At 38.9% G+C, this 15,806-nt stretch overlaps 1 non-coding gene across 1 annotated transcript; it reads left to right on the top strand.

Annotated features, from left to right (window-relative positions):
- The first annotated feature begins 15,117 nt into the window (after positions 1 to 15,117).
- Positions 15,118 to 15,224, top strand: LOC127123989 (small nucleolar RNA R71). The gene has a single exon (XR_007803640.1). It is a non-coding gene; the product is annotated as a small nucleolar RNA R71 (small nucleolar RNA).
- Positions 15,225 to 15,806: the final 582 nt, after the last annotated feature.

Here is a 15,806-nt window from a genome sequence, read left to right as displayed (position 1 = left end):
TCGAGGACTTCAGAAAACAGTTCAAATGCAAGCGATTCATATTGTAGAACAAGATCTAGATCAAAACAGTTGAGTGATATACCTTTGAAGTGCATCTTTAAACAGCACGGTCTCTTCAAGCTTTGGATTCCAATTTGATCTTGAGGTAATGAGGATGCAAGGCTAAGGAATTAAGACTTGAAGATCAACTAAGGATGTTGAAATTCAAGCTTGAAATTGAGAAATGAAAATGGAAATTCCTTTGAGTGAGGTTGAGTTTCCAATTCAGCAGGAGTTTAGATCACCTTGAGGTTGAAATTTGAATGAGCAAGGCCCTCTATTTATAGCTGAGCTGAAGGCAAGCTGATGCAATACTCGTGTGCATGAACTTTGGGTCCTCCATGCATGGGCTTGTACTGACGCATATGAGGCCCAAAAGTGAATGGAATTGCAAGCTGAGATCATTTGGAGTTGAAATGGACGTGCACAAGGCCTGGCATTAGCTTGCATTTCAAGTTTCAATGTGAATTGCATAATTGGACATAAACCTTTAGCTCTTCGAAAGTCCCACATGGAAAATCCAAACATGGTGGTGTGAGTAATGGTTATAAAGCTCTTGACATAAGGAACAAAAGCTATGTTGGGAAAAAATCCAATTGGAGTTTGGAAAATTATGAAAACTGGCTTTGAAGTTTGAGGTACAAAACATGTCTAGGTCCCCTTTGAAAATTTTTGCCAAAAGTGATCAACTTCAAGCCCTTCTGTTTCAATGATGCAAGCCTCAAATGGAAACACCTCCAACATCAAATTTGTAGATATTTCCAAGTTTATGAATTTGGACTTAAATTTTGCATCATTTGGATTTTTAATGAGAAATTTATGGACACTTGAAGTTAGACATTTTTCAAATTCAATGGATTTGGTTCAAAGTGACCTATAATGTTTTGTATTATCACATGTGTTTCTTTTAGGATTATGAAATTTTGCCCAACATAAAATTTGAATTAGACATATTAATATTTCCAATTCAATTGGTCTCACATCAAAATCATAAAAAATAAGGAAGTCAGGTCCTTGGGAAGTTGACCAAAAATTAGGGTTTCAATCAAAATGACCTATAATGTTTTGAAATTAATGATGACATTCCATGTTTCAAATGGATTTTTGATGAACATGAAAGTTTTGCATATGGTGCTTAAGAACATTTTTTATATTGGGGTCATCTTCATTTGACAAACATATCAAAAGTTGTGTCTCAGTGGATCTCAGTTTGGTCAGATGACTTGACTGGTCAACTTCTCAAGGCCAAACTTCGAATCTTGATGAATAAATGATTGAGGATACTCACATAGGCTCATATATGCATAAAATAATTAATGAAAGAACTTACCTTGATTTAATTTGATCATAGGTTGAGGTTGCTTCATGAGCAAGGCACAGTCAATGCACAGTTGAATTAGGGTTTCCTTAGGAAACAAGCCTCAAGCCCTTTGGGTTATGTTGATCAAATTGGAAAATTGAAATACTTGGGAGACATGTATGATGATTAGGAACTTTGGGGACCATTGTCATGCCTGCTCTCATCTTCATTTGGCCATTTCATTGAGCATAGGAGCCTCATAGGAGCAGGAGATCATATGATCACTTGAGCTTCAAAACAAAAGAGGTTAGTGACATATTTTTGGGCTTTTGGTAAGTAAACAAAATAATAAAAGCAATAATATACAATACAAGCATGCTTGTTGGTCTCAAACCAATTTACACAAGTCCCAACCCAAGGGTTAAGGAGCCAAACATGCAATGATCCTTGAGGCAATGCAATGAGCACATGATGTGATGCCATGAGGGATCTTAGGGTCAAAATTAGGGTCTTACACATTCTGGTTAGTGAGATTGTAAGTCTCCCCTATTTCATGGTATTATATGGAAACTTGACCTTTTTTCTTCCTTTGGAAGATGTCTTGGTTCAAGGATCCATGCTTGTGATAAGTGGGTTGAGTGTTCTCCAAAGAATGACTTAAACAAAAGAAAAGAAAAAGCAATACTAACTCTTTATTCACTAACAACTAACATTTAATTTCAAGTCATTTACTTTTAATGCACTTTAATTTTTAAGCCTTATTCATTTGCCATTATTCATACCATTCAAGTGGCTTATTTTAATGTCATTTTCACTTTGTCCATTTGGACCATATTTTGTGATATTTTGTGATTGTATATATTTGTTTGTTTTTGTGGTATTTTTTAATTTAATGTACATAGTAAGAACAAAAACCCTAAGAAACATCTTGTGTGGAGTGTTGGTTTGATCTGAGACTATTGGACTTAGAACCTAGGCAACACTCCCTATGCAAAGGACTTGGCCAATGCCAACTTTTATGAGACCAAGTACTTGTGAAGTGAACTTTCATCTGATACAATGTTGAAGATCCATTTGAGTTCATCTGCAACATGATCATTGTGAAGCTGTTATTTTGAACTTGTGACTTATGCCATCTTTGGAATTCATCTAACACTTATGAATTTTGAAGAAGATCATGCAGTTGCTAAGCTTGGATGTGGTTATCTTTATTGGATGCATTGCTCTTCAACTTGCTATATGTGTATTATTTGCTGTTTGATTCTAAAGTCCAAAGGAAATATGGGTTTCTATATGACATTCTTGTCTATTGGATTGCAGCCCATTGGTCAGATCTTTTCAACTCTCAAACTTTTAAATTTATGCTTAGGATTAGTCTCTTCATCTCCTCCCCACTTCTTTAATTTCAAAGTCTCTTCCTCCTTTTAAAATCTTCTTTGCTTATGTTTGTTGATTTCTAAACTTTGACCATTTTCTGAACTAGAAACTTTGGTCTTATGCCATTGCCTTTTTTAAAATCTTTTCTTAATCAAACTTGTTAATAAACTTAACTATACTTGAATTAAAACTTCAAAATCCAAAAGAACTAACACTCATTCAAACCATTTTAGGCCCTTGTGCCTTTTTAAACTTAAATTTTTGTTAAAAGCAATGCATTCACTTTGAAATTGATACCACGAACTACAAGGTTTTGATCCTTCATTTTAATGTTGGTACGTAGGCACAAGTCTGAAGGTCTTGTCAAACATTAAAATATAATTAATGAATTCTTCTCTCATCCTCACACTCTTTTTATATGAAAACATCATTTGTACAAAAACACATATGCACACAAGAAAGGGCTCCCTAGGAGTACCTAGGACACTTTGGGTGCTAACATCTTCCCTCTATGTAACCAACCCCCTGACCTGTAATCTTTGGCATTTTATTAGTTTTGATTTGAAAACTTCTTATTTTGGGTTTTTTTGGTACTTTTCCCTTTTCCCTTGGAAACAATAAAAGCGTGGTGGCGACTCTGGTTTAATTGACATCTAGCTTATCTATAGCTTGATGGTCATGAATTTACCGCTACAGAAATTAAGTGGTGACTCTGCTGGGGAGTAGTCTCCAGTGGGTTTAGCCTACTTTTTTGTGTGTACATATTTGTATATTTGATGTATGTATATTTGTTTGTATGATATAATTTGTTTGTTGTGTTTGGTGATCTCTGAATGGTGAGATAAGTCTTACCCCGGACTTGAGTGCAATTAAGATAGGAGGATGGTATAGTCATGTTCGACTTGTGTGGAGTGGTCCTTAACAAGTTGGATTCATGTATTCATGCTCATCATGACATTCATCATAAGAAAATTTCAAGGAACTAAGGTATTATTTTCAAATATTTTCAGACCATGGATTATGGATGAAGGAATACTAAGAAGTACAGTTTCAGATGTCCCGACTTGAAAGAGTTAAGGAAGCTGGTATCTTTTATATTAGATCCCTTGGAATTCAAACAACGCCATGGGAAGCTTCTATCCATTTTGTCTGCTGATGTAGTTGAAGGACTTCTGAGTGTGTTGGTTCAGTTTTATGATCCTCTCTATTGTTGCTTCACTTTTCCGGATTATCAGCTTGTGCCTATGTTGGAGGAGTATACGCATCTCTTGGGAATACCTGTTTCTAACAAAGTACCATTTAGTGGATTGGAAGAGATTCCCATATCTCATATCATTGTTGAAGCTCTTCACTTGAAAAAGTCTGAGATAGAGGCTCATTGGGTGAAGAAAGGAGGATTATTTGGCTTGTGCCTGATGCGGTGTTTCGCAAGTATACGAACGCGTCAGAGTAATATAAAAGATTGTCGAATCCACAGAGACCAAGTGTCAATCTATCGTTATCTATTGTTATGGTGTTTATCAAAGGCAATCGAAATAGGTGTTTTTGGAGTGTGCAATGAAAAGTAAAGTGTTGAATAAATATTAATTAATAAAGACAGGGTCGAATGTAATTCACGTAAACAATTAATAATCCATGTACTTGCTAATAGAATTACTTATGGGCAGTGTTTCCTACTTTAAAAAGAACTAATTTAACAGGAACTATCGCTTTCGCGTATTCTGAACCGAGTTGTACTCCCTAATCAAACCCTCTTATTGTCACTTATAAAAAGGCGCGCATTGCGTTAGAGTAGTAAACATATTTTTAAGAAATATAGTATCTTGACTAAGTTGAAAAGTATTATAACCTGGATTTCTTAACTAAAAGAGGTTCTCACGAACCAGACTCTAAACTTATAAACGCGTCCAAAAATAGTTTTAAAATCTCTTTTCTTCTTAAGTTAAAATCTCCTAATGAACTAAACAAAGCACTTTAGCTGTTTTTGAAATAGTTAAAAACAATTAAGTTTAGATAAACGTTGGACGGCTTTCGATCTTATCCAACGGAATTGAAGTGCGGGAAAACTTAAGTTGAAAGTTAAAATAGCCCTTAAGTGTTTCTACGAACAATTGTACGGATTATCGGTTCAATTACGATCCTTACATTCTAACCTTATAAATTTAGTTAGACATGGTAAAGTAAAAGTGCATTAATTTAATTAAAAATAGGCGAGTGCGGAAAGTAAATAAAAGTAGTGCGAGTGCGAGGAAATAAATAATTTAAAGCGAGTGCGAGGAAATAAATAAAGTAAAGCGAGTGCGAGGAAATAAATAATTTAAAGCGAGTGCGAGGAAATAAATAAAAGTAAAGTGAGTGCGGGAAAATAAATAAAGTAAAGACAAGTAATAAAAACCTGCTTCAATCGGAGGGTTGAATAAATTGCAAAGCGGAAATGAAAATGGCGGCAGGATTAACTTCCTTCCAAAATGCTCCAAACTCGATTACAGACTCTATCACAAACTTGATTACACAATTGTGGTAACACTCCAATGTGAAGCGATTACCACTTTATAATACTGAATATATGCCTAAGTGAAACAAAGTTGCTCTGAGTTTGCCTCTGTTCTAAGTTTGGATGATTGTAAAAGTGATTTCGAGTTTCTATTTATAAGCAAGTAAAAAGATGGAAATGACAAGGATGCCCTTCAACTTGAAAATGGGAGGGAAAACTTTTCCTCTTGTGGCGCCCGCCACAAGGCCAATCTGAGGCGCCTTAGTGGAAGTAGTGGGGAACGTGGCAGTTGAGGGAAGTTGAGCTTGGACACGTCATGGCAGGGTCTATGGCGCCAGCCATGGGGTAGGCCACAAGTACAAAATGCTGAATTTTAGGGTTTTTAGCTCTTTTTCACTCCTTTTCTCGATCGGGGCTCCGGTTAAAGTAAAAACCTGAAAATAAAGGAAAACATAGCAATAACACGACAAAATAACAATAAAACAACTAGAATGCATGTGAAATCGGTGTCGAAAATACGGTAAATTTCAGTGTTATCAAACTCTCCCACACTTAAACCTTTGCTTGTCCTCAAGCAAAACATTAAAAAGCTCATAAAAGAAAATTTTGTGTAAACGAGTGCTTCAGGTAAAAATTCTAAGTTCAAGTCGGGGTGCAGTGATAGGTACTAACTGAGTGAACTAAGGGTATCATGATGACACTAATCCGCAAATACGGACATAAACTTCATTCCTATATTAACCAACCCATATTATCCCACAATACCTAGGCCTGCCTCTTCATCTCTTTTTGTGTCCTTTTCATTCAGGCGCAATCACATTAAGCCCGTTATCCGTACATGCTTCATAGTAGAGTGGCCTGTTAGTGATTATGATCTGAGCATGGGGTTTCTGGCATATATATGTGTAAACCCTTTTATTGGACCCAACTGTAGTTGTGGGGGATCGGATCGTAATCCGCCTTACCGAGTTCAGTGCCAGATACCTCTGAACCAACTAACAGTGGGTAAGTTTTTCTTTTTCTTTTTCTTTTTCTTTTTGTAGCAAATTTTTACAATTGTTTGGTTTAAATGACTTTGTGAGGGTCACCTATACCGGAGTTGCCTTTTTGCTTTCTTTTATTTTTTTGTTTTGCTGGATCATTCACTTATTTGCATCGGTCCCCTACGTAGAGGATGCGTAGGCCGGAGCTGATTGCTGAGATAAACTACTGAGGACTTATACGGAAATGATGATTAAGGCCATGGTATATGGGGTTTCAGGAGTGGTTCCTATATTTATGAAGTCTATGGTGCTAAAATAATACTGATGTTTCGCAAAGTTCTCCCAAGTCACTGCATCCTTACTCAAAACATGTCTTTAAAGGTATGGGGAGATAGGATTGTACTAAAGATCTACTATATTTGGTGACTCGTCAGACTCGTGCATTATACTAAAAAGCAAAATAAACAACTAAAAGGAAATAAACTATCTAAAAACAACAAAGAAAAAGCGATAAAGGAAAAAAATCGAGAAAGGTAATAAAGAAAAGACGATAGAGTCTCCTCCCACACTTAAATCGAACATTGTCCCCAAGGTTTCGAAATAAGATAAGAGAAGAGTTACCTGACAACCTATTGCTGACCACTAGTGCCCTCGCCATCCTGAGGTGGACGACGGGATCTGGTACGACGACGGTCTCTCTGATCCATCCTCACTTGCAGGGCATCTTGAGCGGTCCTCACCTCTCGAAGGTTACCCATAATGGAACCTTGAGTGGCTTCAATGAGTGTCATGTGTCTCAGGTGGTAGTGTTGCTGACGGGCTTGTGTATCTGTGATCGTTTGCAGGGACTGTAGAACAGTGTCGTAGGACCTGTCTATCCTCCGCTGCGACTCTTGCATGAAGCTCATGTTATTCGCCAGCTGTTGTTGGATGGTAGAGAGTAGGTTGTCACGCCTCTGCTCTCTAGCCATGTGGTCACGCCAAATCTCCTCCGTAAAATAAAAGCCAGGAGCGGTACCTGCAGAAGAAGAAGATGGTGCAGTGTGTGGTGGTGAAGGATGATGGGGGGACACATGGGGTACGGGAGATCTCTCTCTCCGATCATATTCATCATCAGTGTCATGTCCCGCCTCATCAGGAATGTTAGGACGAAGAGGACCCAAAACAGGTGGAGCATCTAAAGCGTAGGTCCAATTCCTTTCATCTCGTACATCTGTACGTCTAGTGCACGGTAAAACAACAGATGGGATGGCTACACCATGAACCATAAGCATATAGCCTCCTTCTCTCCTCAAACGGCACAATTTCATGTCTCTCAGAAATTTTAGGTTAATTGTGCGAGGAGGTAAGGGGTCTAGGGTAGCCATCTCATTGTTCAGGTTAAGCGCCCGAGCAATAGATGTAATCAATCCACCAAAAGAAATCGGTCCTGCTTTATTCAAAGTTAAAGTCATATGAGCAAGCATGAACGGGACCGAATTAATTCGTCTATTTGTGAGGCTTCCTTGTAAAAATAGAAGCTCTCTAGCATTAACCTTATTTGGATTCTCCCGGCCAAAAATAGTGCATGCCAATAGATATCTAAAAACTCTGATGGTCGGGTTATGGATAGTTGAGGCAAGAACTCCTTCAAAAGAGTTTATGGAAGTGTTTGATAAACGCTCCCAGAAGGAAAATACCTCAATTGACCACTCCTAATCCAAAGGGGCCTCACAAATAGAACCTTCCCCATGAGGGATTCCTAACAAGCTGGCTAGTTCGTCGATACTGAATTCATATTCAACAGCAAACATTCTAAATCTGACAGTACCAACTGTGCTAGCAGTGTTAGGGTTGACAATATAGATTAAGGAACTCAAAAATTCAATTGTCAATCGCTCATAGGTGGGTTCTTTGTTGGAAAAGAAATTATGCAAACCTAAGTTATCTAATAAATGAAATATGCTATGATAGATACCTAAAGTGTAGAGACAGTTTTCATCAACATACCTTGTCGGGAGGATCTATCGATTTTGCAATCGTTTGATAATTTTTCTTTGTCTATCCCCCGGTTTCCCTCCTCGAAGAATGAATCCATTAAACTCCATTTATGTAGCTCTTGAAAATGTTGGATTTTTACGAAATCCGACGGATGAAAATGGAAATGGAAATCGTAAAAATGATTTGTACGGTGTGGTGATTAGAAAAGTATGAGCTTTTGGTGGGTTCAATGATGTTTTTCCAAGGTGGAAAAATGGGTTTGGAAGGTTGTAAGGTGTGAAAATGGTGAAGAAAGGGGTTCTGTCTTGACCTTTTACAGACGCTGTGGCGGGCGCCACAGGGTCTATGGCGGGCGCCACAAGGCAAAATCTGGCTGGGCCGGATTTTGGTCCTTTGGTTTGGGCTTCTCTTGTCTTTTGGCTTTGAGGGGTCCGGATAGCATTTGTCTTGTGATTCTCCTAGCATCATTGACTTGTATAATTTTGTAAAAGTAAAAATAAAAATAAAAATGAAACAAAAATAAAATATTAGACTAATAAATAAATAAATAATTGAAAATAAAAAATGCAAATAAAACAAACATAAGGCATATATAGATAAAAGTAGAAATATTAATGTATAGACATAGTTTATATAATATTCCAAATGCGATAATATAAGATGAGTTATGTAAATACGAGAAAAATAAAATAAAAGAAAGATAAAATAAGATGGAATGGTGAGATCATATAGTAGGGATGTCGTCTTCCTGAGAGGATCCACGGAGCATGGCTACCTCCTGCTTGAGCTCTGCGATCTCCTGATATAGACAGTCAGCTTCAGTAGCATGGGTGAGATCAGACACTCCCATCTGTAAAGTGAGGTCAGCCACCTCCTGTCTAAGCTTTGCGATCTCTCTACGACACTCAGCAATCTGAGTGCGGATGTCGGGGGTCTGCAATGAAAGATTATTAAAGAAAACAGTGATCCTGGGAGATGGTGGTGTAGGCATGTATTCAGCAATGGGTGGTGATCTCGGCTCCTCGACGGTCTCTCCCTGGCCCTCTAGAGCATAACTCCAATTCCCTGGATCATGCACACTGGTCATCATAGGATCTGGCAGTGTGAAAGAATGGATAGCCTCGCTGTCGACCAGCAATCGGAACTGACATGGGTGGAAAGAGGCTCTCCTCATCAACCCTCTGGTCAAACAGAAGTCGATGTCCATGGTAGTGTACCCATAGTAGATCCGAAGATGTAACAGCTTGCGAGACAGACCTAAAGTGACAGCAATCTGTGTGATGATTCCGCCCACATGGATGACTCCTTCGGTAGATCTGGAGATGCCGCTGAGACTATATAAAAAAGTTCCCACATGCTACTGGGCGAGACTGGGATGCACAAAATAATAGGAAGATCTCCTCTTCACTCAGTAATGTCTCTGCATCCGGCCTTCCCAGGAAGGAATGCGCTAATATCATCTGAAAGTATCTAAAGGCGGGGTTATGTATAACATGAGATAGCTGCATAGATGGATCTTGGCTTCCGCCACCTGATATATCACTCCAAAACTTCTCCACCTCCTTACCCAGAAAATATCCCATAGGTGTCTCCGAAATAGCATCAGGAGTGGTCTGGAAGCCCAATAGGTCGCCGAACTCTTTCTGGCTGAAAGAGTACTCAACTCCAAAGAGCCTGAAAGCAGCATACCCATCTGGTCCAGAGTATGGTCATAGTCGAATGAACTCAGTAACTCTAATGTCAGGTTCCTGTAGGTGTTACTCAAGTCATCAGCAAACTCTTCCCAGTGAAGCTGGTGACTGAGGAATCGGATGCTCGGCTCGATACCCAGTGCTTCTATATAGTGCTGATCAGGATAACGTGTGGGTGCCATAGGGCGCTGATACAGAGCGATGTAGTGCTCTCTCTAAGCATTATCTCTATAGGCCACGTGCATGTCATCGAAATCCTGCATCCTGTAAAAGTTAAGAAAGTGATCCTGAAAGTGCAAACCATTCAAATTTTAGTCTTAATGCAAAATATGATAAAATAAAATAAAAATTAAATTAAATTAATGCGAAAAAGTAAAATGAAAGAAAAACCATGGGTTGCCTCCCACGCGGCGCTTGTTTAACGTCATTAGCTTGACGATTAGAATTTATACACCTGTAGTAGTAGGAATTGGTGGATCAATCAGGGTGTGGCTTGAGTAGTATGCTGGAATGTCTCCTCCTTCGTAGAGCTTCAGTCTTTGTCCATTTACAATGAATGGACTACAGGTTTCGTTCTTGATTTCTACGACTCCGGATCTCAGAATCTTGGATACTTCGAAAGGACCAGTCCATCTTGAACGTAGCTTTCCAGGGAAGAGTCGTAACCTAGAGTTGAAAAGGTGAACAAGATCGCCTATATTGAAGTTTTTCTTTACTATTCTTTTGTCGTGATAGGCTTTTGTCCTCTCTTTATATATTTTTGCATTCTCGTAGGCAGATTGCCTAAGTTCTTCTAGTTTATGAATGTCTATGGTACGCTTTTCTCTAGCGGCTAGGTAGTCTAAATTCAAAGTTTTAATGGCCCAATAGGCCTTGTGCTCTAATTCGAACGGTAAGTGACAGGATTTTCCATAAACTAGTTGGTAAGGAGTAGTTCCTATAGGGGTTTTGAAAGCGGTTCTATAGGCCCATAATGCTTCTTGAAGCTTCTGAGACCAGTCTCTCCTAGAAATAGAAACAGTTTTCTCTAGGATTTGTTTTATCTCCCTATTAGATACTTCTACTTGGCCACTAGTCTGTGGGTGGTATGGTGTTGCTACTCTATGCCTAACTTCATATTTTCTTAAAAGTTTGTCAAATATTCTCGATATGAAGTGTGATCCTCCATCGCTTATGACTAAATGTGGTGTTCCAAATCTAGGGAATATATAGTTTTTAAATAGTTTGATTACTACCCTAGTGTCGTTTGTGGGTGCAGCTATAGCTTCAATCCACTTAGACACATAGTCTACAGCTACTAAGATATACCTGTTTCCTAAGGATGGTGGGAAAGGTCCCATGAAATCTATACCCTATACGTTAAAGAGTTCTACTTCCTGAATGTTTCTTAGAGGCATTTCATCGCGCCTTGAAATGTTTCCAGTGCGTTGGCATCTATCACATTTGACAATGCAAGCATAGACATCACGCCACATGGTAGGCCAGAATAGGCCAGCTTGAAGAATCTTGGCGTATGTCTTAGAGGTGCTCGCATGTCCACCATAGGGTGCAGCATGACAATGCTCGATAATAATATTTACCTCTTCTTCTGGAACGCAACGGCGAAAAATGCCATCTTTACCCCTTTTGAAAAGGAGTGGTTCGTCCCAATAGAAGTTTCTCACATCGTGGAAGAATTTCTTCTTGCGGTGGTAGTCAAGATCGGGGGGTACTATATCAGCAGCTAGGTAATTAACAAAGTCTGCATGCCAGGGTACGTTACTTATTGCTAAGGAATTTTGGGGGTTCTCATAAGGATCTAGGTTATTATCTTCAATGGTTTCTACTCTAGCTATCAGTCTATCATAGGCGAAATCATCATTTATGGGTACTAGTTCAGGTTTCAGATGTTCTAGCCTAGAAAGGTAATCAGCTACTACATTTTCAGTGCCTTTTTTATCTCTTATATCTAAATCAAACTCTTGTAGTAATAGAATCCATCGGAGTAACCTGGGCTTGGCATCTTTTTTATTTAATAGGTAACGAATGGCAGCATGATCGGTGTAAACTATAATTTTTGCTCCTACTAGATAAGATCTAAATTTGTCTATAGTGAAAACTACAGCGAGTAATTCTTTTTCAGTTGTTACGTAGTTAAGTTGGGCAGCATCTAGGGTTCTACTGGCATAATAAATGGCATGTAATTTTTTATCTTTTCTTTGTCCTAGAACGGCTCCAACTGCATAATCACTAGCATCGCACATTATCTCAAAAGGTTCCGACCAATCAGGTGGTTTCATAATGGGTGCTGAGATCAATGCTTGCTTTAAAAGATTAAATGCGTCATTACATTTTTCATCGAAAATGAATTCAGCATCTTTCATTAAAAGTCCAGTTAAAGGTTTAGTTAGTTTGGAGAAGTCCTTAATAAAATGCCGGTAGAATCCAGCGTTTCCAAGAAAGCTTCGGACTTCCCTGATGGTTTTTTGTGGTTTCAGGTTTTCTATAACTTCTATTTTAGCTCTATCTACCTCTATACCTTTTTCGGAAACTATATGTCCTAAAACCATTCCTTCGGTCACCATGAAATGACACTTTTCCCAGTTTAGCACGAGGTTCACCTCCACGCATCTCTCCAGGATTTTCTCAAGGTTAGCAAGACAGTTGTGGAAATCAAATCCGCAAACCGAGAAATCATCCATAAACACTTCCATGATACCATCTAGATAATCTGCAAAGATTGACATCATGCAACGTTGGAAAGTAGCTAGGGCATTACAGAGGCCGAATGGCATTCGTCTGTAGGCAAAAGTTCCATAAGGGCATGTAAAGGTAGTTTTTTCTTGATCTTCGGGGTGGATAGGTATTTGGAAGAATCCAGAGTATCCATCTAGATAGGAGAAGTAAGAGTGTCTGGCTAGACGCTCCAACATCTGGTCTATAAATGGTAAAGGGAAATGATCCTTCCTAGTTGCTTTATTTAATTTTCTATAATCTATACACATCCTCCATCCTCCTTCTAAACGTTTTGCTACATTTTCGCCTTTATCATTTTGCACGACTGTGATGCCTCCCTTTTTAGGTACTACATGCACAGGGCTTACCCACTTACTATCAGAGATCTGGTAGATTATACATGTCTCAAGTAACTTAAGAACTTTCTTTTTAATAACATCACTCATTATAGGGTTTATTCTTCTCTGATGTTCCCTGGAGGGTTTTGAATCTTCTTCGAGCGAAATCCGATGCATGCATACGGATGGGCTTATACCTTTCAGGTAAGAGATATTATATCCTAAGGCTGAGGGATATCTTCGTAAAACGTCTAAAAGTTGGTTCGTTTCCTCTTGGCTCAAGGTAGCACTAACTATAACTGGACGGTTCATCTCTTCATCGAGGAACTCTTATCTCAGGTTCTTAGGCAGTTCCTTAAGTTCTAAGGTTAGTTTCTTAGGGCATGGCATAGGATTTGGAGTAAGGGATAAACATTCGTAAAGGTTATCATCGATGTAGGGTTTCTTAAAGTCATCATCTTCCCTCATGAGAGTTGATGGTAACTTAATTTTTTTTATAATTTCTTTTTGTTCTAATTCTCTAACACATTCATCAATGATATCTAAGGCATAACACGAGTCTCCCATCACAGGTTCCATAAGAAATTTCGAAAGTATAAATTCTATTTTCTCGTCACCTACCTCAAATGTCAACTTTCCTTTCTTGACATCTATTATGGCTCCTGCAGTCGATAAGAATGGTCTACCTAGAAGGATTGGTATATCATTGTCCTCTTTGATGTCCATGACAATAAAATCAGTAGGGATAAATAACTGACCTATCCTAACAGGGACATCTTCTAAAATGCCTATCGGATATTTAACAGATCTATCGGCTAACTGAAGTGACATCTTAGTGGGTTGTAATTCTCCTAAGTTTAACCTCTCACAAACTACTAAAGGCATTAGGCTCACACTAGCTCCTAAGTCTAGAAAAGCTTTTTCGATGACATGATTACCCAAAAGGAAAGGAATGGAGAAATTTCCAAGATCTTTATCTTTCTTTGCTAATTTGTCCTCAGAAATAGCATTACATTCCAAAGGCTTTGGATCGTCAAGTCTACGTTTGTTGGTAAGGATGTCTTTGAGAAACTTTGCATAAGAAGGTATTTGGGTGATGGCTTCTGTGAAAGGGATTTCTACATGAAGTTTTTCTATAACTTTAATAAATTTTTGATACTGTTTATTGATCTGGGTTTGTTTGAGTCTTTGCGGATATGGTATAGGTGGTTTATATGGCGGGGGTGGTACGTAAGTTTTATCTTTAGGTTCTTCTCCTTTGTCTCAACCTTCCTGGTTTTCAGGTTCCTCTGGTTCCTTTACTTCGTCCGTGGGCTTGGTACATTCCTTAGAAGTTTCGGGTTCACTCAATCTAGGGTTTGGTGGCTCATCATAAGCGTTCCCACTTCGTAGGGTAATGGCATTGGCTTGTTCTCTTGGATTTTATTGAGGTTGTCCAGGGAATTATCCTCCAGGTGTAGTCTGAGGGGCTTGGTTTAAAGCTACCTGAGAGATCTGGGTTTCAAGCATCTTGGTATGAGTAACTATTTGGTCAACCTTGGTTCCTAACTGAGTAATCAATTCGTTAACATGAATGTTTTGGTTCATGAACTCCTTGTTTTGTTGGGTTTGAGCGGTGATAAAATTTTCCATAATTTTCTCAAGGCTCGGCTTTGGTGGTACAGGTTGCATAGGTTGATTTGATCTAGGGGCTTGATAACTAGGTCTCAGAGGTGCATTATTTTGGATAGGGTTATTGTTTTTATAGGAGAAGTTCGGGTGATTCCTCCATCCAGGGTTATAAGTATTCGAGTATGGGTTCCCTTGGGTGTAGTTCACTTACTCTGAGTGGGTTTCGTTTAATAGACTGCATTCTGCAGATTGGTGTCCTTTGGTTCCACATATTTCACAATCCGACGAAACTGCGGCTACAGTATTCGGGTTTATGCACATATGCTCGACCTTAAGGGCTAATGCGTCCATTTTAACTTGCATCATGTCTATAGAGCTTAGTTCATGCACTCCTCCTTGGGCTTCCTTCTTCTCAACTGTCGCTCGTTCGACTCCCCATGATTGATGGTTTTGAGCCATATCTTCGATGAGGGCACTAGCTTCAGGATAAGGTTTGTTCATCAGAGCACCGCCTGCGGCAGCGTCGATGGTCATCTTAGTGTTATAATGAAGTCCATTATAGAAGGTTTGAATGATTAACCAATTTTCTAAACCATGATGTGGGCATGCTCGTAACAACTCTTTATATCTCTCCCAAGCTTCAAACAGCGATTCTCCTTGGTTTTGGGTAAATCTAGTTACATGGTTTCGAAGAACGGCGGTCTTACTCGGGGGAAAATATCTAGCAAGGAATACTCTTCTAAGGTTATCCCAAGTCGTAATGGAATTGGGTGGAAGGGAATCTAACCATGATAAGGCTTTATCTCTGAGGGGAAAAGGGAATAATCTTAAACGTATTGCCTCAGGAGAAGCTCCATTGGTTTTAAAAGTGTCTGCTAATTGAAGAAATATTTTTAAATATTGGTTTGGGTTCTCAGTAGCGAGACCTGCGAATTGTCTCTGTTGTACTAGTTACAACAGGGATGGTTTAAGTTCGAAATTATTAGCTGGGATGGTTGGGTTTACTATACTAGAACTAGGTTCTTCATTTGATGGTTGACCGAAATCTTTAAGAGGTCTTTGGTTTTGATCTTCGGCCATAGCTCTCTTAATCCTATGAAAGAACAAACGTGTGCGAGCGTAACGTTCAGGTTCCGCCAGAGGGTATACTAAGCTTAAACTTCCGGTGCTGCGAGTTCTTCGCATTGACCGGCGGAAAATAGCCTAAGTCTAAACGATATAACAACAGGGAAATGAAATTTGACGAAATTGGTCCCCAACAACGGCGCCAAAAACTTG

This window comes from Lathyrus oleraceus, chromosome 2, assembly GCF_024323335.1.
Source record: "Lathyrus oleraceus cultivar Zhongwan6 chromosome 2, CAAS_Psat_ZW6_1.0, whole genome shotgun sequence".
In the NCBI taxonomy this organism is placed as follows: domain Eukaryota; kingdom Viridiplantae; phylum Streptophyta; class Magnoliopsida; order Fabales; family Fabaceae; genus Lathyrus; species Lathyrus oleraceus.
The sequence above is the reverse complement of the archived record's forward strand: the minus strand, read 5'-3'. Positions and strand labels throughout refer to the sequence as shown.